Below are 25,707 nucleotides of genomic sequence, written 5' to 3' on the forward strand. Positions count from 1 at the left end.
CTCTGCCTAATATCAAACCATGACTCTGTGTGCAAAGAGGAATTATAGGCAGAGATTTATTGTGTATAACTCTGGTAATTTTACATTTGCATTAGTTGGAAAGGGGGAGCTATTTTTTCTGCAGAAGCAGAGTCTTAGCACACACCCAGCTGCTTATCCTGTAGAATCATGCATAGTATTCACAACCGAGTGGGGTTTGAGGTTGCAGTCAGTAATGCAAATACATTCAGCATCACTAAGGCTGGTTGCCCTTGCTGGAGTGTAGTCAGTCACCCAGGTTACACATGTTGCTGGTCTCAAAAAGCAGTTTGGACATGTGCTGTTGTCAGAATCTGAAAAGTGCATTCAAAATGTGTCAGACTGTAAAAGTACTTATCACTTGCCAAAAAAAAGAGTAGTAAGTGTGCTTTCAAATAGGAAAACAAATTTCGTTTTCTGCCTAATATCAAACCATGACTCTGTGTGCAAAGAGGAATTATAGACAGAGATTTATTGCGTATTACTCTGGTAATTTTACATTTGCATTAGATGAAAAGGGGGAGCTATTTTTTCTGCAGAAGCAGACTCTTAGCACACACCCAGCTGCTTATCCTGTAGAATCATGCATAGTATTCACAACCGAGTGGGGTTTGAGGTTCCAGTCAGTAATGCAAATACATTCAGCATCACTAAGGCTGGTTGCCCTTGCTGGAGTGTAGTCAGTCACCCAGGTTACACATGTTGCTGGTCTCAAAAAGCAGTTTGGACATGTGCTGTTGTCAGAATCTGAAAAGTGCATTCAAAATGTGTCAGACTGTAAAAGTACTTATCACTTGCCAAAAAAAAGAGTAGTAAGTGTGCTTTCAAATTGGCAAAGAAATTTTGTTTTCTGCCTAATATCAAACCATGACTCTGTGTGCAAAGAGGAATTATAGGCAGAGATTTATTGCGTATAACTCTGGTAATTTTACATTTGCATTAGTTGGAAAGGGGGAGCTATTTTTTCTGCAGAAGCAGACTCTTAGCACACACCCAGCTGCTTATCCTGTAGAATCATGCATAGTATTCACAACCGAGTGGGGTTTGAGGTTGCAGTCAGTAATGCAAATACATTCAGCATCACTAAGGCTGGTTGCCCTTGCAGGAGTGTAGTCAGTCACCCAGGTTACACATGTTGCTGGTCTCAAAAAGCAGTTTGGACATGTGCTGTTGTCAGAATCTGAAAAGTGCATTCAAAATGTGTCAGACTGTAAAAGTACTTATCACTTGCCAAAAAAAAGAGTAGTAAGTGTGCTTTCAAATTGGCAAAGAAATTTCGTTCTCTGCCTAATATCAAACCATGACTCTGTGTGCAAAGAGGAATTATAGGCAGAGATTTATTGTGTATAACTCTGGTAATTTTACATTTGCATTAGTTGGAAAGGGGGAGCTATTTTTTCTACAGAAGCAGAGTCTTAGCACACACCCAGCTGCTTATCCTGTAGAATCATGCATAGTATTCACAACCGAGTGGGGTTTGAGGTTGCAGTCAGTAATGCAAATACATTCAGCATCACTAAGGCTGGTTGCCCTTGCTGGAGTGTAGTCAGTCACCCAGGTTACACATGTTGCTGGTCTCAAAAAGCAGTTTGGACATGTGCTGTTGTCAGAATCTGAAAAGTGCATTCAAAATGTGTCAGACTGTAAAAGTACTTATCACTTGCCAAAAAAAAGAGTAGTAAGTGTGCTTTCAAATAGGAAAACAAATTTCGTTTTCTGCCTAATATCAAACCATGACTCTGTGTGCAAAGAGGAATTATAGACAGAGATTTATTGCGTATTACTCTGGTAATTTTACATTTGCATTAGATGAAAAGGGGGAGCTATTTTTTCTGCAGAAGCAGACTCTTAGCACACACCCAGCTGCTTATCCTGTAGAATCATGCATAGTATTCACAACCGAGTGGGGTTTGAGGTTCCAGTCAGTAATGCAAATACATTCAGCATCACTAAGGCTGGTTGCCCTTGCTGGAGTGTAGTCAGTCACCCAGGTTACACATGTTGCTGGTCTCAAAAAGCAGTTTGGACATGTGCTGTTGTCAGAATCTGAAAAGTGCATTCAAAATGTGTCAGACTGTAAAAGTACTTATCACTTGCCAAAAAAAAGAGTAGTAAGTGTGCTTTCAAATTGGCAAAGAAATTTCGTTTTCTGCCTAATATCAAACCATGACTCTGTGTGCAAAGAGGAATTATAGGCAGAGATTTATTGCGTATAACTCTGGTAATTTTACATTTGCATTAGTTGGAAAGGGGGAGCTATTTTTTCTGCAGAAGCAGACTCTTAGCACACACCCAGCTGCTTATCCTGTAGAATCATGCATAGTATTCACAACCGAGTGGGGTTTGAGGTTGCAGTCAGTAATGCAAATACATTCAGCATCACTAAGGCTGGTTGCCCTTGCAGGAGTGTAGTCAGTCACCCAGGTTACACATGTTGCTGGTCTCAAAAAGCAGTTTGGACATGTGCTGTTGTCAGAATCTGAAAAGTGCATTCAAAATGTGTCAGACTGTAAAAGTACTTATCACTTGCCAAAAAAAAGAGTAGTAAGTGTGCTTTCAAATTGGCAAAGAAATTTCGTTTTCTGCCTAATATCAAACCATGACTCTGTGTGCAAAGAGGAATTATAGGCAGAGATTTATTGCGTATAACTCTGGTAATTTTACATTTGCATTAGTTGGAAAGGGGGAGCTATTTTTTCTGCAGAAGCAGACTCTTAGCACACACCCAGCTGCTTATCCTGTAGAATCATGCATAGTATTCACAACCGAGTGGGGTTTGAGGTTCCAGTCAGTAATGCAAATACATTCAGCATCACTAAGGCTGGTTGCCCTTGCTGGAGTGTAGTCAGTCACCCAGGTTACACATGTTGCTGGTCTCAAAAAGCAGTTTGGACATGTGCTGTTGTCAGAATCTGAAAAGTGCATTCAAAATGTGTCAGACTGTAAAAGTACTTATCACTTGCCAAAAAAAGAGTAGTAAGTGTGCTTTCAAATTGGCAAAGAAATTTCGTTTTCTGCCTAATATCAAACCATGACTCTGTGTGCAAAGAGGAACTATAGGCAGAGATTTATTGCGTATAACTCTGGTAATTTTACATTTGCATTAGTTGGAAAGGGGGAGCTATTTTTTCTGCAGAAGCAGACTCTTAGCACACACCCAGCTGCTTATCCTGTAGAATCATGCATAGTATTCACAACCGAGTGGGGTTTGAGGTTGCAGTCAGTAATGCAAATACATTCAGCATCACTAAGGCTGGTTGCCCTTGCTGGAGTGTAGTCAGTCACCCAGGTTACACATGTTGCTGGTCTCAAAAAGCAGTTTGGACATGTGCTGTTGTCAGAATCTGAAAAGTGCATTCAAAATGTGTCAGACTGTAAAAGTACTTATCACTTGCCAAAAAAAAGAGTAGTAAGTGTGCTTTCAAATTGGCAAAGAAATTTCGTTTTCTGCCTAATATCAAACCATGACTCTGTGTGCAAAGAGGAATTATAGACAGAGATTTATTGCGTATTACTCTGGGAATTTTACATTTGCATTAGATGGAAAGGGGGAGCTATTTTTTTCTGCAGAAGCAGACTCTTAGCAGACACCCAGCTGCTTTTCCTCTGGAATCATGTATAGTATTCACAACCGAGTGGGGTTTGAGGTTGCAGTCAGTAATGCAAATACATTCAGCATCACTAAGGCTTGTTGCCCTTGCTGGAGTGTAGTCAGTCACCCAGGTTACACATGTTGCTGGTCTCAAAAAGCAGTTTGGACATGTGCTGTTGTCAGAATCTGAAAAGTGCATTCAAAATGTGTCAGACTGTAAAAGTACTTATCACTTGCCAAAAAAAATAGTAGTAAGTGTGCTTTCAAATAGGCAAAGAAATTTCGTTTTCTGCCTAATATCAAACAATGACTCTGTGTGCAAAGAGGAATTATAGACAGAGATTTATTGCGTATTACTCTGGTAATTTTACATTTGCATTAGATGGAAAGGGGGAGCTATTTTTTTCTGCAGAAGCAGACTCTTAGCAGACACCCAGCTGCTTTTCCTCTGGAATCATGTATAGTATTCACAACCGAGTGGGGTTTGAGGTTGCAGTCAGTAATGCAAATACATTCAGCATCACTAAGGCTGGTTGCCCTTGCTGGAGTGTAGTCAGTCACCCAGGTTACACATGTTGCTGGTCTCAAAAAGCAGTTTGGACATGTGCTGTTGTCAGAATCTGAAAAGTGCATTCAAAATGTGTCAGACTGTAAAAGTACTTATCACTTGCCAAAAAAAAGAGTAGTAAGTGTGCTTTCAAATTGGCAAAGAAATTTCGTTTTCTGCCTAATATCAAACCATGACTCTGTGTGCAAAGAGGAATTATAGGCAGAGATTTATTGCGTATAACTCTGGTAATTTTACATTTGCATTAGTTGGAAAGGGGGAGCTATTTTTTCTGCAGAAGCAGACTCTTAGCACACACCCAGCTGCTTATCCTGTAGAATCATGCATAGTATTCACAACCGAGTGGGGTTTGAGGTTGCAGTCAGTAATGCAAATACATTCAGCATCACTAAGGCTGGTTGCCCTTGCAGGAGTGTAGTCAGTCACCCAGGTTACACATGTTGCTGGTCTCAAAAAGCAGTTTGGACATGTGCTGTTGTCAGAATCTGAAAAGTGCATTCAAAATATGTCAGACTGTAAAAGTACTTATCACTTGCCAAAAAAAAGAGTAGTAAGTGTGCTTTCAAATTGGCAAAGAAATTTCGTTTTCTGCCTAATATCAAACCATGACTCTGTGTGCAAAGAGGAATTATAGGCAGAGATTTATTGCGTATAACTCTGGTAATTTTACATTTGCATTAGTTGGAAAGGGGGAGCTATTTTTTCTGCAGAAGCAGACTCTTAGCACACACCCAGCTGCTTATCCTGTAGAATCATGCATAGTATTCACAACCGAGTGGGGTTTGAGGTTCCAGTCAGTAATGCAAATACATTCAGCATCACTAAGGCTGGTTGCCCTTGCTGGAGTGTAGTCAGTCACCCAGATTACACATGTTGCTGGTCTCAAAAAGCAGTTTGGACATGTGCTGTTGTCAGAATCTGAAAAGTGCATTCAAAATGTGTCAGACTGTAAAAGTACTTATCACTTGCCAAAAAAAAGAGTAGTAAGTGTGCTTTCAAATTGGCAAAGAAATTTCGTTTTCTGCCTAATATCAAACCATGACTCTGTGTGCAAAGAGGAATTATAGACAGAGATTTATTGCGTATTACTCTTGGAATTTTACATTTGCATTAGATGGAAAGGGGGAGCTATTTTTTACTGCAGAAGCAGACTCTTAGCAGACACCCAGCTGCTTTTCCTCTGGAATCATGTATAGTATTCACAACCGAGTGGGGTTTGAGGTTGCAGTCAGTAATGCAAATACATTCAGCATCACTAAGGCTGGTTGCCCTTGCTGGAGTGTAGTCAGTCACCCAGGTTACACATGTTGCTGGTCTCAAAAAGCAGTTTGGACATGTGCTGTTGTCAGAATCTGAAAAGTGCATTCAAAATGTGTCAGACTGTAAAAGTACTTATCACTTGCCAAAAAAAAGAGTAGTAAGTGTGCTTTCAAATAGGCAAAGAAATTTCGTTTTCTGCCTAATATCAAACCATGACTCTGTGTGCAAAGAGGAATTATAGACAGAGATTTATTGCGTATTACTCTGGTAATTTTACATTTGCATTAGATGGAAAGGGGGAGCTATTTTTTTCTGCAGAAGCAGACTCTTAGCAGACACCCAGCTGCTTTTCCTCTGGAATCATGTATAGTATTCACAACCGAGTGGGGTTTGAGGTTGCAGTCAGTAATGCAAATACATTCAGCATCACTAAGGCTGGTTGCCCTTGCTGGAGTGTAGTCAGTCACCCAGGTTACACATGTTGCTGGTCTCAAAAAGCAGTTTGGACATGTGCTGTTGTCAGAATCTGAAAAGTGCATTCAAAATGTGTCAGACTGTAAAAGTACTTATCACTTGCCAAAAAAAGAGTAGTAAGTGTGCTTTCAAATTGGCAAAGAAATTTCGTTTTCTGCCTAATATCAAACCATGACTCTGTGTGCAAAGAGGAATTATAGGCAGAGATTTATTGCGTATAACTCTGGTAATTTTACATTTGCATTAGTTGGAAAGGGGGAGCTATTTTTTCTGCAGAAGCAGACTCTTAGCACACACCCAGCTGCTTATCCTGTAGAATCATGCATAGTATTCACAACCGAGTGGGGTTTGAGGTTGCAGTCAGTAATGCAAATACATTCAGCATCACTAAGGCTGGTTGCCCTTGCAGGAGTGTAGTCAGTCACCCAGGTTACACATGTTGCTGGTCTCAAAAAGCAGTTTGGACATGTGCTGTTGTCAGAATCTGAAAAGTGCATTCAAAATGTGTCAGACTGTAAAAGTACTTATCACTTGCCAAAAAAAAGAGTAGTAAGTGTGCTTTCAAATTGGCAAAGAAATTTCGTTTTCTTCCTAACATCAAACCATGACTCTGTGTGCAAAGAGGAATTATAGGCAGAGATTTATTGCGTATAACTCTGGTAATTTTACATTTGCATTAGTTGGAAAGGGGGAGCTATTTTTTCTGCAGAAGCAGACTCTTAGCACACACCCAGCTGCTTATCCTGTAGAATCATGCATAGTATTCACAACCGAGTGGGGTTTGAGGTTCCAGTCAGTAATGCAAATACATTCAGCATCACTAAGGCTGGTTGCCCTTGCTGGAGTGTAGTCAGTCACCCAGGTTACACATGTTGCTGGTCTCAAAAAGCAGTTTGGACATGTGCTGTTGTCAGAATCTGAAAAGTGCATTCAAAATGTGTCAGACTGTAAAAGTACTTATCACTTGCCAAAAAAAGAGTAGTAAGTGTGCTTTCAAATTGGCAAAGAAATTTCGTTTTCTGCCTAATATCAAACCATGACTCTGTGTGCAAAGAGGAACTATAGGCAGAGATTTATTGCGTATAACTCTGGTAATTTTACATTTGCATTAGTTGGAAAGGGGGAGCTATTTTTTCTGCAGAAGCAGACTCTTAGCACACACCCAGCTGCTTATCCTGTAGAATCATGCATAGTATTCACAACCGAGTGGGGTTTGAGGTTGCAGTCAGTAATGCAAATACATTCAGCATCACTAAAGCTGGTTGCCCTTGCTGGAGTGTAGTCAGTCACCCAGGTTACACATGTTGCTGGTCTCAAAAAGCAGTTTGGACATGTGCTGTTGTCAGAATCTGAAAAGTGCATTCAAAATGTGTCAGACTGTAAAAGTACTTATCACTTGCCAAAAAAAAGAGTAGTAAGTGTGCTTTCAAATTGGCAAAGAAATTTCGTTTTCTGCCTAATATCAAACCATGACTCTGTGTGCAAAGAGGAATTATAGACAGAGATTTATTGCGTATTACTCTGGGAATTTTACATTTGCATTAGATGGAAAGGGGGAGCTATTTTTTTCTGCAGAAGCAGACTCTTAGCAGACACCCAGCTGCTTTTCCTCTGGAATCATGTATAGTATTCACAACCGAGTGGGGTTTGAGGTTGCAGTCAGTAATGCAAATACATTCAGCATCACTAAGGCTGGTTGCCCTTGCTGGAGTGTAGTCAGTCACCCATGTTACACATGTTGCTGGTCTCAAAAAGCAGTTTGGACATGTGCTGTTGTCAGAATCTGAAAAGTGCATTCAAAATGTGTCAGACTGTAAAAGTACTTATCACTTGCCAAAAAAAAGAGTAGTAAGTGTGCTTTCAAATAGGCAAAGAAATTTCGTTTTCTGCCTAATATCAAACCATGACTCTGTGTGCAAAGAGGAATTATAGACAGAGATTTATTGCGTATTACTCTGGTAATTTTACATTTGCATTAGATGGAAAGGGGGAGCTATTTTTTTCTGCAGAAGCAGACTCTTAGCAGACACCCAGCTGCTTTTCCTCTGGAATCATGTATAGTATTCACAACCGAGTGGGGTTTGAGGTTGCAGTCAGTAATGCAAATACATTCAGCATCACTAAGGCTGGTTGCCCTTGCTGGAGTGTAGTCAGTCACCCAGGTTACACATGTTGCTGGTCTCAAAAAGCAGTTTGGACATGTGCTGTTGTCAGAATCTGAAAAGTGCATTCAAAATGTGTCAGACTGTAAAAGTACTTATCACTTGCCAAAAAAAAGAGTAGTAAGTGTGCTTTCAAATAGGAAAAGAAATTTCGTTTTCTGCCTAATATCAAATCATGACTCTGTGTGCAAAGAGGAATTATAGACAGAGATTTATTGCGTATTACTCTTGTAATTTTACATTTGCATTAGATGAAAAGGGGGAGCAATTTTTTCTGCAGAAGCAGACTCTTAGCACACACCCAGCTGCTTATCCTGTAGAATCATGCATAGTATTCACAACCGAGTGGGGTTTGAGGTTGCAGTCAGTAATGCAAATACATTCAGCATCACTAAGGCTGGTTGCCCTTGCTGGAGTGTAGTCAGTCACCCAGGTTACACATGTTGCTGGTCTCAAAAAGCAGTTTGGACATGTGCTGTTGTCGGAATCTGAAAAGTGCATTCAAAATGTGTCAGACTGTAAAAGTACTTATCACTTGCCAAAAAAAAGAGTAGTAAGTGTGCTTTCAAATAGGCAAAGAAATTTTGTTTTCTGCCTAATATCAAACCATGACACTGTGTGCAAAGAGGAATTGTAGGCAGAGATTTATTGCGTATTACTCTGGTAATTTTACAGTTGCATTAGTTGGAAAGGGGGAGCTATTTTTTCTGCAGAAGCAGACTCTTAGCACACACCCAGCTGCTTATCATGTAGAATCATGCATAGTATTCACAACCGAGTGGGGTTTGAGGTTGCAGTCAGTAATGCAAATACATTCAGCATCACTAAGGCTGGTTGCCCTTGCTGGAGTGTAGTCAGTCACCCAGGTTACACATGTTGCTGGTCTCAAAAAGCAGTTTGGACATGTGCTGTTGTCAGAATCTGAAAAGTGCATTCAAAATGTGTCAGACTGTAAAAGTACTTATCACTTGCCAAAAAAAAGAGTAGTAAGTGTGCTTTCAAATTGGCAAAGAAATTTTGTTTTCTGCCTAATATCAAACCATGACTCTGTGTGCAAAGAGGAATTATAGGCAGAGATTTATTGCGTATAACTCTGGTAATTTTACATTTGCATTAGTTGGAAATGGGGAGCTATTTTTTCTGCAGAAGCAGACTCTTAGCACACACCCAGCTGCTTATCCTGTAGAATCATGCATAGTATTCACAACCGAGTGGGGTTTGAGGTTGCAGTCAGTAATGCAAATACATTCAGCATCACTAAGGCTGGTTGCCCTTGCAGGAGTGTAGTCAGTCACCCAGGTTACACATGTTGCTGGTCTCAAAAAGCAGTTTGGACATGTGCTGTTGTCAGAATCTGAAAAGTGCATTCAAAATGTGTCAGACTGTAAAAGTACTTATCACTTGCCAAAAAAAAGAGTAGTAAGTGTGCTTTCAAATTGGCAAAGAAATTTCGTTTTCTGCCTAATATCAAACCATGACTCTGTGTGCAAAGAGGAATTATAGACAGAGATTTATTGCGTATAACTCTGGTAATTTTACATTTGCATTAGATGGAAAGGGGGAGCTATTTTTTTCTGCAGAAACAGACTCTTAGCAGACACCCAGCTGCTTTTCCTCTGGAATCATGCATAGTATTCACAACCGAGTGGGGTTTGAGGTTCCAGTCAGTAATGCAAATACATTCAGCATCACTAAGGCTGGTTGCCCTTGCTGGAGTGTAGTCAGTCACCCAGGTTACACATGTTGCTGGTCTCAAAAAGCAGTTTGGACATGTGCTGTTGTCAGAATCTGAAAAGTGCATTCAAAATGTGTCAGACTGTAAAAGTACTTATCACTTGCCAAAAAAAAGAGTAGTAAGTGTGCTTTCAAATTGGCAAAGAAATTTCGTTTTCTGCCTAATATCAAACCATGACTCTGTGTGCAAAGAGGAATTATAGACAGAGATTTATTGCGTATTACTCTGGGAATTTTACATTTGCATTAGATGGAAAGGGGGAGCTATTTTTTTCTGCAGAAGCAGACTCTTAGCAGACACCCAGCTGCTTTTCCTCTGGAATCATGTATAGTATTCACAACCGAGTGGGGTTTGAGGTTGCAGTCAGTAATGCAAATACATTCAGCATCACTAAGGCTGGTTGCCCTTGCTGGAGTGTAGTCAGTCACCCATGTTACACATGTTGCTGGTCTCAAAAAGCAGTTTGGACATGTGCTGTTGTCAGAATCTGAAAAGTGCATTCAAAATGTGTCAGACTGTAAAAGTACTTATCACTTGCCAAAAAAAAGAGTAGTAAGTGTGCTTTCAAATAGGCAAAGAAATTTCGTTTTCTGCCTAATATCAAACCATGACTCTGTGTGCAAAGAGGAATTATAGACAGAGATTTATTGCGTATTACTCTGGTAATTTTACATTTGCATTAGATGGAAAGGGGGAGCTATTTTTTTCTGCAGAAGCAGACTCTTAGCAGACACCCAGCTGCTTTTCCTCTGGAATCATGTATAGTATTCACAACCGAGTGGGGTTTGAGGTTGCAGTCAGTAATGCAAATACATTCAGCATCACTAAGGCTGGTTGCCCTTGCTGGAGTGTAGTCAGTCACCCAGGTTACACATGTTGCTGGTCTCAAAAAGCAGTTTGGACATGTGCTGTTGTCAGAATCTGAAAAGTGCATTCAAAATGTGTCAGACTGTAAAAGTACTTATCACTTGCCAAAAAAAAGAGTAGTAAGTGTGCTTTCAAATAGGAAAAGAAATTTCGTTTTCTGCCTAATATCAAATCATGACTCTGTGTGCAAAGAGGAATTATAGACAGAGATTTATTGCGTATTACTCTTGTAATTTTACATTTGCATTAGATGAAAAGGGGGAGCAATTTTTTCTGCAGAAGCAGACTCTTAGCACACACCCAGCTGCTTATCCTGTAGAATCATGCATAGTATTCACAACCGAGTGGGGTTTGAGGTTGCAGTCAGTAATGCAAATACATTCAGCATCACTAAGGCTGGTTGCCCTTGCTGGAGTGTAGTCAGTCACCCAGGTTACACATGTTGCTGGTCTCAAAAAGCAGTTTGGACATGTGCTGTTGTCGGAATCTGAAAAGTGCATTCAAAATGTGTCAGACTGTAAAAGTACTTATCACTTGCCAAAAAAAAGAGTAGTAAGTGTGCTTTCAAATAGGCAAAGAAATTTTGTTTTCTGCCTAATATCAAACCATGACACTGTGTGCAAAGAGGAATTGTAGGCAGAGATTTATTGCGTATTACTCTGGTAATTTTACAGTTGCATTAGTTGGAAAGGGGGAGCTATTTTTTCTGCAGAAGCAGACTCTTAGCACACACCCAGCTGCTTATCATGTAGAATCATGCATAGTATTCACAACCGAGTGGGGTTTGAGGTTGCAGTCAGTAATGCAAATACATTCAGCATCACTAAGGCTGGTTGCCCTTGCTGGAGTGTAGTCAGTCACCCAGGTTACACATGTTGCTGGTCTCAAAAAGCAGTTTGGACATGTGCTGTTGTCAGAATCTGAAAAGTGCATTCAAAATGTGTCAGACTGTAAAAGTACTTATCACTTGCCAAAAAAAAGAGTAGTAAGTGTGCTTTCAAATTGGCAAAGAAATTTTGTTTTCTGCCTAATATCAAACCATGACTCTGTGTGCAAAGAGGAATTATAGGCAGAGATTTATTGCGTATAACTCTGGTAATTTTACATTTGCATTAGTTGGAAATGGGGAGCTATTTTTTCTGCAGAAGCAGACTCTTAGCACACACCCAGCTGCTTATCCTGTAGAATCATGCATAGTATTCACAACCGAGTGGGGTTTGAGGTTGCAGTCAGTAATGCAAATACATTCAGCATCACTAAGGCTGGTTGCCCTTGCAGGAGTGTAGTCAGTCACCCAGGTTACACATGTTGCTGGTCTCAAAAAGCAGTTTGGACATGTGCTGTTGTCAGAATCTGAAAAGTGCATTCAAAATGTGTCAGACTGTAAAAGTACTTATCACTTGCCAAAAAAAAGAGTAGTAAGTGTGCTTTCAAATTGGCAAAGAAATTTCGTTTTCTGCCTAATATCAAACCATGACTCTGTGTGCAAAGAGGAATTATAGACAGAGATTTATTGCGTATAACTCTGGTAATTTTACATTTGCATTAGATGGAAAGGGGGAGCTATTTTTTTCTGCAGAAACAGACTCTTAGCAGACACCCAGCTGCTTTTCCTCTGGAATCAGGCATAGTATTCACAACCGAGTGGGGTTTGAGGTTCCAGTCAGTAATGCAAATACATTCAGCATCACTAAGGCTGGTTGCCCTTGCTGGAGTGTAGTCAGTCACCCAGGTTACACATGTTGCTGGTCTCAAAAAGCAGTTTGGACATGTGCTGTTGTCAGAATCTGAAAAGTGCATTCAAAATGTGTCAGACTGTAAAAGTACTTATCACTTGCCAAAAAAAAGAGTAGTAAGTGTGCTTTCAAATTGGCAAAGAAATTTCGTTTTCTGCCTAATATCAAACAATGACTCTGTGTGCAAAGAGGAATTATAGGCAGAGATTTATTGCGTATAACTCTAGTAATTTTACATTTGCATTAGTTGGAAAGGGGGAGCTATTTTTTCTGCAGAAGCAGAGTCTTAGCACACACCCAGCTGCTTATCCTGTAGAATCATGCATAGTATTCACAACCGAGTGGGGTTTGAGGTTGCAGTCAGTAATGCAAATACATTCAGCATCACTAAGGCTGGTTGCCCTTGCTGGAGTGTAGTCAGTCACCCAGGTTACACATGTTGCTGGTCTCAAAAAGCAGTTTGGACATGTGCTGTTGTCAGAATCTGAAAAGTGCATTCAAAATGTGTCAGACTGTAAAAGTACTTATCACTTGCCAAAAAAAAGAGTAGTAAGTGTGCTTTCAAATAGGCAAAGAAATTTCGTTTTCTGCCTAATATCAAACCATGACTCTGTGTGCAAAGAGGAATTATAGACAGAGATTTATTGCGTATTACTCTGGTAATTTTACATTTGCATTAGATGAAAAGGGGGAGCTATTTTTTCTGCAGAAGCAGACTCTTAGCACACACCCAGCTGCTTATCCTGTAGAATCATGCATAGTATTCACAACCGAGTGGGGTTTGAGGGTGCAGTCAGTAATGCAAATACATTCAGCATCACTAAGGCTGGTTGCCCTTGCTGGAGTGTAGTCAGTCACCCAGGTTACAAATGTTGCTGGTCTTAAAAAGCAGTTTGGACATGTGCTGTTGTCGGAATCTGAAAAGTGCATTCAAAATGTGTCAGACTGTAAAAGTACTTATCACTTGCCAAAAAAAGAGTAGTAAGTGTGCTTTCAAATAGGCAAAGAAATTTCGTTTTCTGCCTAATATCAAACCATGACACTGTGTGCAAAGAGGAATTATAGGCAGAGATTTATTGCGTATTACTCTGGTAATTTTACAGTTGCATTAGTTGGAAAGGGGGAGCTATTTTTTCTGCAGAAGCAGACTCTTAGCACACACCCAGCTGCTTATCCTGTAGAATCATGCATAGTATTCACAACCGAGTGGGTTTTGAGGTTGCAGTCAGTAATGCAAATACATTCAGCATCACTAAGGCTGGTTGCCCTTGCTGGAGTGTAGTCAGTCACCCAGGTTACAAATGTTGCTGGTCTCAAAAAGCAGTTTGGACATGTGCTGTTGTCAGAATCTGAAAAGTGCATTCAAAATGTGTCAGACTGTAAAAGTACTTATCACTTGCCAAAAAAAAGAGTAGTAAGTGTGCTTTCAAATTGGCAAAGAAATTTCGTTTTCTGCCTAATATCAAACCATGACTCTGTGTGCAAAGAGGAATTATAGACAGAGATTTATTGCGTATTACTCTGGTAATTTTACATTTGCATTAGATGGAAAGGGGGAGCTATTTTTTCTGCAGAAGCAGACTCTTAGCACACACCCAGCTGCTTATCCTGTAGAATTATGCATAGTATTCACAACCGAGTGGGGTTTGAGGTTGCAGTCAGTAATGCAAATACATTCAGCATCACTAAGGCTGGTTGCCCTTGCTGGAGTGTAGTCAGTCACCCAGGTTACACATGTTGCTGGTCTCAAAAAGCAGTTTGGACATGTGCTGTTGTCAGAATCTGAAAAGTGCATTCAAAATGTGTCAGACTGTAAAAGTACTTATCACTTGCCAAAAAAAAGAGTAGTAAGTGTGCTTTCAAATAGGCAAAGAAATTTCGTTTTCTGCCTAATATCAAACCATGACTCTGTGTGCAAAGAGGAATTATAGACAGAGATTTATTGCGTATTACTCTGGTAATTTTACATTTGCATTAGATGGAAAGGGGGAGCTATTTTTTTCTGCAGAAGCAGACTCTTAGCAGACACCCAGCTGCTTTTCCTCTGGAATCATGTATAGTATTCACAACCGAGTGGGGTTTGAGGTTGCAGTCAGTAATGCAAATACATTCAGCATCACTAAGGCTGGTTGCCCTTGCTGGAGTGTAGTCAGTCACCCAGGTTACACATGTTGCTGGTCTCAAAAAGCAGTTTGGACATGTGCTGTTGTCAGAATCTGAAAAGTGCATTCAAAATGTGTCAGACTGTAAAAGTACTTATCACTTGCCAAAAAAAAGAGTAGTAAGTGTGCTTTCAAATAGGAAAAGAAATTTCGTTTTCTGCCTAATATCAAATCATGACTCTGTGTGCAAAGAGGAATTATAGACAGAGATTTATTGCGTATTACTCTGGTAATTTTACATTTGCATTAGATGAAAAGGGGGAGCAATTTTTTCTGCAGAAGCAGACTCTTAGCACACACCCAGCTGCTTATCCTGTAGAATCATGCATAGTATTCACAACCGAGTGGGGTTTGAGGTTGCAGTCAGTAATGCAAATACATTCAGCATCACTAAGGCTGGTTGCCCTTGCTGGAGTGTAGTCAGTCACCCAGGTTACACATGTTGCTGGTCTCAAAAAGCAGTTTGGACATGTGCTGTTGTCAGAATCTGAAAAGTGCATTCAAAATGTGTCAGACTGTAAAAGTACTTATCACTTGCCAAAAAAAAGAGTAGTAAGTGTGCTTTCAAATTGGCAAAGAAATTTCGTTTTCTGCCTAATATCAAACCATGACTCTGTGTGCAAAGAGGAATTATAGGCAGAGATTTATTGCGTATAACTCTGGTAATTTTACATTTGCATTAGTTGGAAAGGGGGAGCTATTTTTTCTGCAGAAGCAGACTCTTAGCACACACCCAGCTGCTTATCCTGTAGAATCATGCATAGTATTCACAACCGAGTGGGGTTTGAGGTTGCAGTCAGTAATGCAAATACATTCAGCATCACTAAGGCTGGTTGCCCTTGCAGGAGTGTAGTCAGTCACCCAGGTTACACATGTTGCTGGTCTCAAAAAGCAGTTTGGACATGTGCTGTTGTCAGAATCTGAAAAGTGCATTCAAAATGTGTCAGACTGTAAAAGTACTTATCACTTGCCAAAAAAAAGAGTAGTAAGTGTGCTTTCAAATTGGCAAAGAAATTTCGTTTTCTGCCTAATATCAAACCATGACTCTGTGTGCAAAGAGGAATTATAGACAGAGATTTATTGCGTATAACTCTGGTAATTTTACATTTGCATTAGATGGAAAGGGGGAGCTATTTTTTTCTGCAGAAACAGACTCTTAGCAGACACCCAGCTGCTTTTCCTCTGGAATCATGCATAGTATTCACAACCGAGTGGGGTTTGAGGTTCCAGTCAGTAATGCAAATACATTCAGCATCACTAAGGCTGGTTGCCCTTGCTGGAGTGTAGTCAGTCACCCAGGTTACACATGTTGCTGGTCTCAAAAAGCAGTTTGGACATGTGCTGTTGTCAGAATCTGAAAAGTGCATTCAAAATGTGTCAGACTGTAAAAGTACTTATCACTTGCCAAAAAAAAGAGTAGTAAGTGTGCTTTCAAATTGGCAAAGAAATTTCGTTTTCTGCCTAATATCAAACAATGACTCTGTGTGCAAAGAGGAATTATAGACAGAGATTTATTGCATATTACTCTGGGAATTTTACATTTGCATTAGATGGAAAGGGGGAGCTATTTGTTTCTGCAGAAGCAGACTCTTAGCAGACACCCAGCTGCTTTTCCTCTGGAATCATGTATAGTATTCACAACCGAGTGGGGTTTGAGGTTGCAGTCAGTAATGCAAATACATTCAGCATCACTAAGGCTGGTTGCCCTTGCTGGAGTGTAGTCAGTCACCCAGGTAACCATGTTGCTGGTCTCAAAAAGCAGTTTGGACATGTGCTGTTGTCAGAATCTGAAAAGTGCATTCAAAATGTGTCAGACTGTAAAAGTACTTATCACTTGCCAAAAAAAAGAGTAGTAAGTGTGCTTTCAAATAGGCAAATAAATTTTGTTTTCTGCCTAATATCAAACCATGACTCTGTGTGCAAAGAGGAATTATAGACAGAGATTTATTGCGTATTACTCTGGTAATTTTACATTTGCATTAGATGCAAAGGGGGAGCTATTTTTTCTGCAGAAGCAGACTCTTAGCACACACCCAGCTGCTTATCCTGTAGAATCATGCATAGTATTCACAACCGAGTGGGGTTTGAGGTTGCAGTCAGTAATGCAAATACATTCAGCATCACTAAGGCTGGTTGCCCTTGCTGGAGTGTAGTCAGTCACCCAGGTTACACATGTTGCTGGTCTCAAACAGCAGTTTGGACATGTGCTGTTGTCAGAATCTGAAAAGTGCATTCAAAATGTGTCAGACTGTAAAAGTACTTATCGCTTGCCAAAAAAAAGAGTAGTAAGTGTGCTTTCAAATAGGCAAAGAAATTTCGTTTTCTGCCTAATATCAAACCATGACTCTGTGTGCAAAGAGGAATTATAGACAGAGATTTATTGCGTATAACTCTGGTAATTTTACATTTGCATTAGATGGAAAGGGGGAGCTATTTTTTTCTGCAGAAACAGACTCTTAGCAGACACCCAGCTGCTTTTCCTCTGGAATCATGCATAGTATTCACAACCGAGTGGGGTTTGAGGTTGCAGTCAGTAATGCAAATACATTCAGCATCACTAAGGCTGGTTGCTCTTGCTGGAGTGTAGTCAGTCACCCAGGTTACACATGTTGCTGGTCTCAAAAAGCAGTTTGGACATGTGCTGTTGTCAGAATCTGAAAAGTGCATTCAAAATGTGTCAGACTGTAAAAGTACTTATCACTTGCCAAAAAAAAGAGTAGTAAGTGTGCTTTCAAATTGGCAAAGAAATTTCGTTTTCTGCCTAATATCAAACCATGACTCTGTGTGCAAAGAGGAATTATAGGCAGAGATTTATTGCGTATAACTCTGGTAATTTTACATTTGCATTAGTTGGAAAGGGGGAGCTATTTTTTCTGCAGAAGCAGACTCTTAGCACACACCCAGCTGCTTATCCTGTAGAATCATGCATAGTATTCACAACCGAGTGGGGTTTGAGGTTCCAGTCAGTAATGCAAATACATTCAGCATCACTAAGGCTGGTTGCCCTTGCTGGAGTGTAGTCAGTCACCCAGGTTACACATGTTGCTGGTCTCAAAAAGCAGTTTGGACATGTGCTGTTGTCAGAATCTGAAAAGTGCATTCAAAATGTGTCAGACTGTAAAAGTACTTATCACTTGCCAAAAAAAAGAGTAGTAAGTGTGCTTTCAAATTGGCAAAGAAATTTCGTTTTCTGCCTAATATCAAACCATGACTCTGTGTGCAAAGAGGAATTATAGGCAGAGATTTATTGCGTATAACTCTGGTAATTTTACATTTGCATTAGTTGGAAAGGGGGAGCTATTTTTTCTGCAGAAGCAGACTCTTAGCACACACCCAGCTGCTTATCCTGTAGAATCATGCATAGTATTCACAACCGAGTGGGGTTTGAGGTTCCAGTCAGTAATGCAAATACATTCAGCATCACTAAGGCTGGTTGCCCTTGCAGGAGTGTAGTCAGTCACCCAGGTTACACATGTTGCTGGTCTCAAAAAGCAGTTTGGACATGTGCTGTTGTCAGAATCTGAAAAGTGCATTCAAAATGTGTCAGACTGTAAAAGTACTTATCACTTGCCAAGAAAAAGAGTAGTAAGTGTGCTTTCAAATTGGCAAAGAAATTTCATTTTCTGCCTAATATCAAACCATGACTCTGTGTGCAAAGAGGAATTATAGACAGAGATTTATTGCGTATTACTCTGGGAATTTTACATTTGCATTAGATGGAAAGGGGGAGCTATTTGTTTCTGCAGAAGCAGACTCTTAGCAGACACCCAGCTGCTTTTCCTCTGGAATCATGTATAGTATTCACAACCGAGTGGGGTTTGAGGTTGCAGTCAGTAATGCAAATACATTCAGCATCACTAAGGCTGGTTGCCCTTGCTGGAGTGTAGTCAGTCACCCAGGTTACACATGTTGCTGGTCTCAAAAAGCAGTTTGGACATGTGCTGTTGTCAGAATCTGAAAAGTGCATTCAAAATGTGTCAGACTGTAAAAGTACTTATCACTTGCCAAAAAAAAGAGTAGTAAGTGTGCTTTCAAATAGGCAAAGAAATTTCGTTTTCTGCCTAATATCAAACCATGACTCAGTGTGCAAAGAGGAATTATAGACAGAGATTTATTGCGTATTACTCTGGTAATTTTACATGTGCATTAGATGGAAAGGGGGAGCTATTTTTTTCTGCAGAAGCAGACTCTTAGCAGACACCCAGCTGCTTTTCCTCTGGAATCATGTATAGTATTCACAACCGAGTGGGGTTTGAGGTTGCAGTCAGTAATGCAAATACATTCAGCATCACTAAGGCTGGTTGCCCTTGCTGGAGTGTAGTCAGTCACCCAGGTTACACATGTTGCTGGTCTCAAAAAGCAGTTTGGACATGTGCTGTTGTCAGAATCTGAAAAGTGCATTCAAAATGTGTCAGACTGTAAAAGTACTTATCACTTGCCAAAAAAAAGAGTAGTAAGTGTGCTTTCAAATAGGAAAAGAAATTTCGTTTTCTGCCTAATATCAAACCATGACTCTGTGTGCAAAGAGGAATTATAGACAGAGATTTATTGCGTATTACTCTGGTAATTTTACATTTGCATTAGATGAAAAGGGGTAGCTATTTTTTCTGCAGAAGCAGACTCTTAGCACACACCCAGCTGCTTATCCTGTAGAATCATGCATAGTATTCACAACCGAGTGGGGTTTGAGGTTGCAGTCAGTAATGCAAATACATTCAGCATCACTAAGGCTGGTTGCCCTTGCTGGAGTGTAGTCAGTCACCCAGGTTACACATGTTGCTGGTCTCAAAAAGCAGTTTGGACATGTGCTGTTGTCGGAATCTGAAAAGTGCATTCAAAATGTGTCAGACTGTAAAAGTACTTATCACTTGCCAAAAAAAAGAGTAGTAAGTGTGCTTTCAAATAGGCAAAGAAATTTCGTTTTCTGCCTAATATCAAACCATGACTCTGTGTGCAAAGAGGAATTATAGACAGAGATTTATTGCGTATAACTCTGGTAATTTTACATTTGCATTAGATGGAAAGGGGGAGCTATTTTTTTCTGCAGAAACAGACTCTTAGCAGACACCCAGCTGCTTTTCCTCTGGAATCATGCATAGTATTCACAACCGAGTGGGGTTTGAGGTTGCAGTCAGTAATGCAAATACATTCAGCATCACTAAGGCTGGTTGCCCTTGCTGGAGTGTAGTCAGTCACCCAGGTTACACATGTTGCTGGTCTCAAAAAGCAGTTTGGACATGTGCTGTTGTCAGAATCTGAAAAGTGCATTCAAAATGTGTCAGACTGTAAAAGTACTTATCACTTGCCAAAAAAAAGAGTAGTAAGTGTGCTTTCAAATAGGCAAAGAAATGTCGTTTTCTGCCTAATATCAAACCATGACTCTGTGTGCAAAGAGGAATTATAGACAGATATTTATTGCGTATTACTCTGGTAATTTTACATTTGCATTAGATGGAAAGGGGGAGCTATTTTTTTCTGCAGAAGCAGACTCTTAGCAGACACCCAGCTGCTTTTCCTCTGGAATCATGTATGGTATTCACAACCGAGTGGGGTTTGAGGTTGCAGTCAGTAATGCAAATACATTCAGCATCACTAAGGCTGGTTGCCCTTGCTGGAGTGCAGTCAGTCACCCAGGTTACACATGTTGCTGGTCTCAAAAAGCAGTTTGGACATGTGCTGTTGTCAGAATCTGAAAAGTGCATTCAAAATGTGTCAGACTGTAAAAGTACTTATCACTTGCCAAAAAAAAGAGTAGTAAGTGTGCTTTCAAATAGGAATAGAAATTTGGTTTTCTGCCTAATATCAAACCATGACTCTGTGTGCAAAGAGGAATTATAGACAGAGATTTATTGCGTATTACTCTGGTAATTTTACATTTGCATTAGATGAAAAGGGGGAGCTATTTTTCTGCAGAAGCAGACTCTTAGCACACACCCAGCTGCTTATCCTGTAGAATCATGCATAGTATTCACAACCGAGTGGGGTTTGAGGTTGCAGTCAGTAATGCAAATACATTCAGCATCACTAAGGCTGGTTGCCCTTGCTGGAGTGTAGTCAGTCACCCAGGTTACACATGTTGCTGGTCTCAAAAAGCAGTTTGGACATGTGCTGTTGTCGGAATCTGAAAAGTGCATTCAAAATGTGTCAGACTGTTAAAGTACTTATCACTTGCCAAAAAAAAGAGTAGTAAGTGTGCTTTCAAATAGGCAAAGAAATTTCGTTTTCTGCCTAATATCAAACCATGACTCTGTGTGCAAAGAGGAATTATAGACAGAGATTTATTGCGTATAACTCTGGTAATTTTACATTTGCATTAGATGGAAAGGGGGAGCTATTTTTTTCTGCAGAAACAGACTCTTAGCAGACACCCAGCTGCTTTTCCTCTGGAATCATGCATAGTATTCACAACCGAGTGGGGTTTGAGGTTGCAGTCAGTAATGCAAATACATTCAGCATCACTAAGGCTGGTTGCTCTTGCTGGAGTGTAGTCAGTCACCCAGGTTACACATGTTGCTGGTCTCAAAAAGCAGTTTGGACATGTGCTGTTGTCAGAATCTGAAAAGTGCATTCAAAATGTGTCAGACTGTAAAAGTACTTATCACTTGCCAAAAAAAAGAGTAGTAAGTGTGCTTTCAAATTGGCAAAGAAATTTTGTTTTCTGCCTAATATCAAACCATGACTCTGTGTGCAAAGAGGAATTATAGGCAGAGATTTATTGCGTATAACTCTGGTAATTTTACATTTGCATTAGTTGGAAAGGGGGAGCTATTTTTTCTGCAGAAGCAGACTCTTAGCACACACCCAGCTGCTTATCCTGTAGAATCATGCATAGTATTCACAACCGAGTGGGGTTTGAGGTTCCAGTCAGTAATGCAAATACATTCAGCATCACTAAGGCTGGTTGCCCTTGCTGGAGTGTAGTCAGTCACCCAGGTTACACATGTTGCTGGTCTCAAAAAGCAGTTTGGACATGTGCTGTTGTCAGAATCTGAAAAGTGCATTCAAAATGTGTCAGACTGTAAAAGTACTTATCACTTGCCAAAAAAAAGAGTAGTAAGTGTGCTTTCAAATTGGCAAAGAAATTTCGTTTTCTGCCTAATATCAAACCATGACTCTGTGTGCAAAGAGGAATTATAGGCAGAGATTTATTGCGTATAACTCTGGTAATTTTACATTTGCATTAGTTGGAAAGGGGGAGCTATTTTTTCTGCAGAAGCAGACTCTTAGCACACACCCAGCTGCTTATCCTGTAGAATCATGCATAGTATTCACAACCGAGTGGGGTTTGAGGTTGCAGTCAGTAATGCAAATACATTCAGCATCACTAAGGCTGGTTGCCCTTGCAGGAGTGTAGTCAGTCACCCAGGTTACACATGTTGCTGGTCTCAAAAAGCAGTTTGGACATGTGCTGTTGTCAGAATCTGAAAAGTGCATTCAAAATGTGTCAGACTGTAAAAGTACTTATAACTTGCCAAAAAAAAGAGTAGTAAGTGTGCTTTCAAATTGGCAAAGAAATTTCGTTTTCTGCCTAATATCAAACCATGACTCTGTGTGCAAAGAGGAATTATAGACAGAGATTTATTGCGTATTACTCTAGGAATTTTACATTTGCATTAGATGGAAAGGGGGAGCTATTTTTTTCTGCAGAAGCAGACTCTTAGCAGACACCCAGCTGCTTTTCCTCTGGAATCATGTATAGTATTCACAACCGAGTGGGGTTTGAGGTTGCAGTCAGTAATGCAAATACATTCAGCATCACTAAGGCTGGTTGCCCTTGCTGGAGTGTAGTCAGTCACCCAGGTTACACATGTTGCTGGTCTCAAAAAGCAGTTTGGACATGTGCTGTTGTCAGAATCTGAAAAGTGCATTCAAAATGTGTCAGACTGTAAAAGTACTTATCACTTGCCAAAAAAAAGAGTAGTAAGTGTGCTTTCAAATAGGAAAAGAAATTTCGTTTTCTGCCTATCATCAAACCATGACTCTGTGTGCAAAGAGGAATTATAGACAGAGATTTATTGCGTATTACTCTGGTAATTTTACATTTGCATTAGATGAAAAGGGGGAGCTATTTTTTCTGCAGAAGCAGACTCTTAGCACACACCCAGCTGCTTATCCTGTAGAATCATGCATAGTATTCACAACCGAGTGGGGTTTGAGGTTGCAGTCAGTAATGCAAATACATTCAGCATCACTAAGGCTGGTTGCCCTTGCAGGAGTGTAGTCAGTCACCCAGGTTACACATGTTGCTGGTCTCAAAAAGCAGTTTGGACATGTGCTGTTGTCAGAATCTGAAAAGTGCATTCAAAATGTGTCAGACTGTAAAAGTACTTATCACTTGCCAAAAAAAAGAGTAGTAAGTGTGCTTTCAAATTGGCAAAGAAATTTCGTTTTCTGCCTAATATCAAACCATGACTCTGTGTGCAAAGAGGAATTATAGGCAGAGATTTATTGCGTATAACTCTGGTAATTTTACATTTGCATTAGTTGGAAAGGGGGAGCTATTTTTTCTGCAGAAGCAGACTCTTAGCACACACCCAGCTGCTTATCCTGTAGAATCATGCATAGTATTCACAACCGAGTGGGGTTTGAGGTTGCAGTCAGTAATGCAAATACATTCAGCATCACTAAGGCTGGTTGCCCTTGCAGGAGTGTAGTCAGTCACCCAGGTTACACATGTTGCTGGTCTCAAAAAGCAGTTTGGACATGTGCTGTTGTCAGAATCTGAAAAGTGCATTCAAAATGTGTCAGACTGTAAAAGTACTTATAACTTGCCAAAAAAAAGAGTAGTAAGTGTGCTTTCAAATTGGCAAAGAAATTTCGTTTTCTGCCTAATATCAAACCATGACTCTGTGTGCAAAGAGGAATTATAGACAGAGATTTATTGCGTATTACTCTGGGAATTTTACATTTGCATTAGATGGAAAGGGGGAGCTATTTTTTTCTGCAGAAGCAGACTCTTAGCAGACACCCAGCTGCTTTTCCTCTGGAATCATGTATAGTATTCACAACCGAGTGGGGTTTGAGGTTGCAGTCAGTAATGCAAATACATTCAGCATCACTAAGGCTGGTTGCCCTTGCTGGAGTGTAGTCAGTCACCCAGGTTACACATGTTGCTGGTCTCAAAAAGCAGTTTGGACATGTGCTGTTGTCAGAATCTGAAAAGTGCATTCAAAATGTGTCAGACTGTAAAAGTACTTATCACTTGCCAAAAAAAAGAGTAGTAAGTGTGCTTTCAAATAGGAAAAGAAATTTCGTTTTCTGCCTATCATCAAACCATGACTCTGTGTGCAAAGAGGAATTATAGACAGAGATTTATTGCGTATTACTCTGGTAATTTTACATTTGCATTAGATGAAAAGGGGGAGCTATTTTTTCTGCAGAAGCAGACTCTTAGCACACACCCAGCTGCTTATCCTGTAGAATCATGCATAGTATTCACAACCGAGTGGGGTTTGAGGTTGCAGTCAGTAATGCAAATACATTCAGCATCACTAAGGATGGTTGCCCTTGCTGGAGTGTAGTCAGTCACCCAGGTTACACATGTTGCTGGTCTCAAAAAGCAGTTTGGACATGTGCTGTTGTCAGAATCTGAAAAGTGCATTCAAAATGTGTCAGACTGTAAAAGTACTTATCACTTGCCAAAAAAAAGAGTAGTAAGTTTGCTTTCAAATAGGAAAAGAAATTTCGTTTTCTGCCTAATATCAAACCATGACTCTGTGTGCAAAGAGGAATTATAGACAGACATTTATTGCGTATTACTCTGGTAATTTTACATTTGCATTAGATGAAAAGGGGGAGCTATTTTTTCTGCAGAAGCAGACTCTTAGCACACACCCAGCTGCTTATCCTGTAGAATCATGCATAGTATTCACAACCGAGTGGGGTTTGAGGTTGCAGTCAGTAATGCAAATACATTCAGCATCACTAAGGCTGGTTGCCCTTGCTGGAGTGTAGTCAGTCACCCAGGTTACACATGTTGCTGGTCTCAAAAAGCAGTTTGGACATGTGCTGTTGTCAGAATCTGAAAAGTGCATTCAAAATGTGTCAGACTGTAAAAGTACTTATCACTTGCCAAAAAAAAGAGTAGTAAGTGTGCTTTCAAATAGGAAAAGAAATTTGGTTTTCTGCCTAATATCAAACCATGACTCTGTGTGCAAAGAGGAATTATAGACAGAGATTTATTGCGTATTACTCTGGTAATTTTACATTTGCATTAGATGAAAAGGGGGAGCTATTTTTCTGCAGAAGCAGACTCTTAGCACACACCCAGCTGCTTATCCTGTAGAATCATGCATAGTATTCACAACCGAGTGGGGTTTGAGGTTGCAGTCAGTAATGCAAATACATTCAGCATCACTAAGGCTGGTTGCCCTTGCTGGAGTGTAGTCAGTCACCCAGGTTACACATGTTGCTGGTCTCAAAAAGCAGTTTGGACATGTGCTGTTGTCGGAATCTGAAAAGTGCATTCAAAATGTGTCAGACTGTAAAAGTACTTATCACTTGCCAAAAAAAAGAGTAGTAAGTGTGCTTTCAAATAGGCAAAGAAATTTCGTTTTCTGCCTAATATCAAACCATGACTCTGTGTGCAAAGAGGAATTATAGACAGAGATTTATTGCGTATAACTCTGGTAATTTTACATTTGCATTAGATGGAAAGGGGGAGCTATTTTTTTCTGCAGAAACAGACTCTTAGCAGACACCCAGCTGCTTTTCCTCTGGAATCATGCATAGTATTCACAACCGAGTGGGGTTTGAGGTTGCAGTCAGTAATGCAAATACATTCAGCATCACTAAGGCTGGTTGCTCTTGCTGGAGTGTAGTCAGTCACCCAGGTTACACATGTTGCTGGTCTCAAAAAGCAGTTTGGACATGTGCTGTTGTCAGAATCTGAAAAGTGCATTCAAAATGTGTCAGACTGTAAAAGTACTTATCACTTGCCAAAAAAAAGAGTAGTAAGTGTGCTTTCAAATTGGCAAAGAAATTTTGTTTTCTGCCTAATATCAAACCATGACTCTGTGTGCAAAGAGGAATTATAGGCAGAGATTTATTGCGTATAACTCTGGTAATTTTACATTTGCATTAGTTGGAAAGGGGGAGCTATTTTTTCTGCAGAAGCAGACTCTTAGCACACAC

Source organism: Triturus cristatus, chromosome 10 (assembly GCF_964204655.1).
Source record: "Triturus cristatus chromosome 10, aTriCri1.1, whole genome shotgun sequence".
Classification (NCBI taxonomy): Eukaryota; Metazoa; Chordata; class Amphibia; order Caudata; family Salamandridae; genus Triturus; species Triturus cristatus.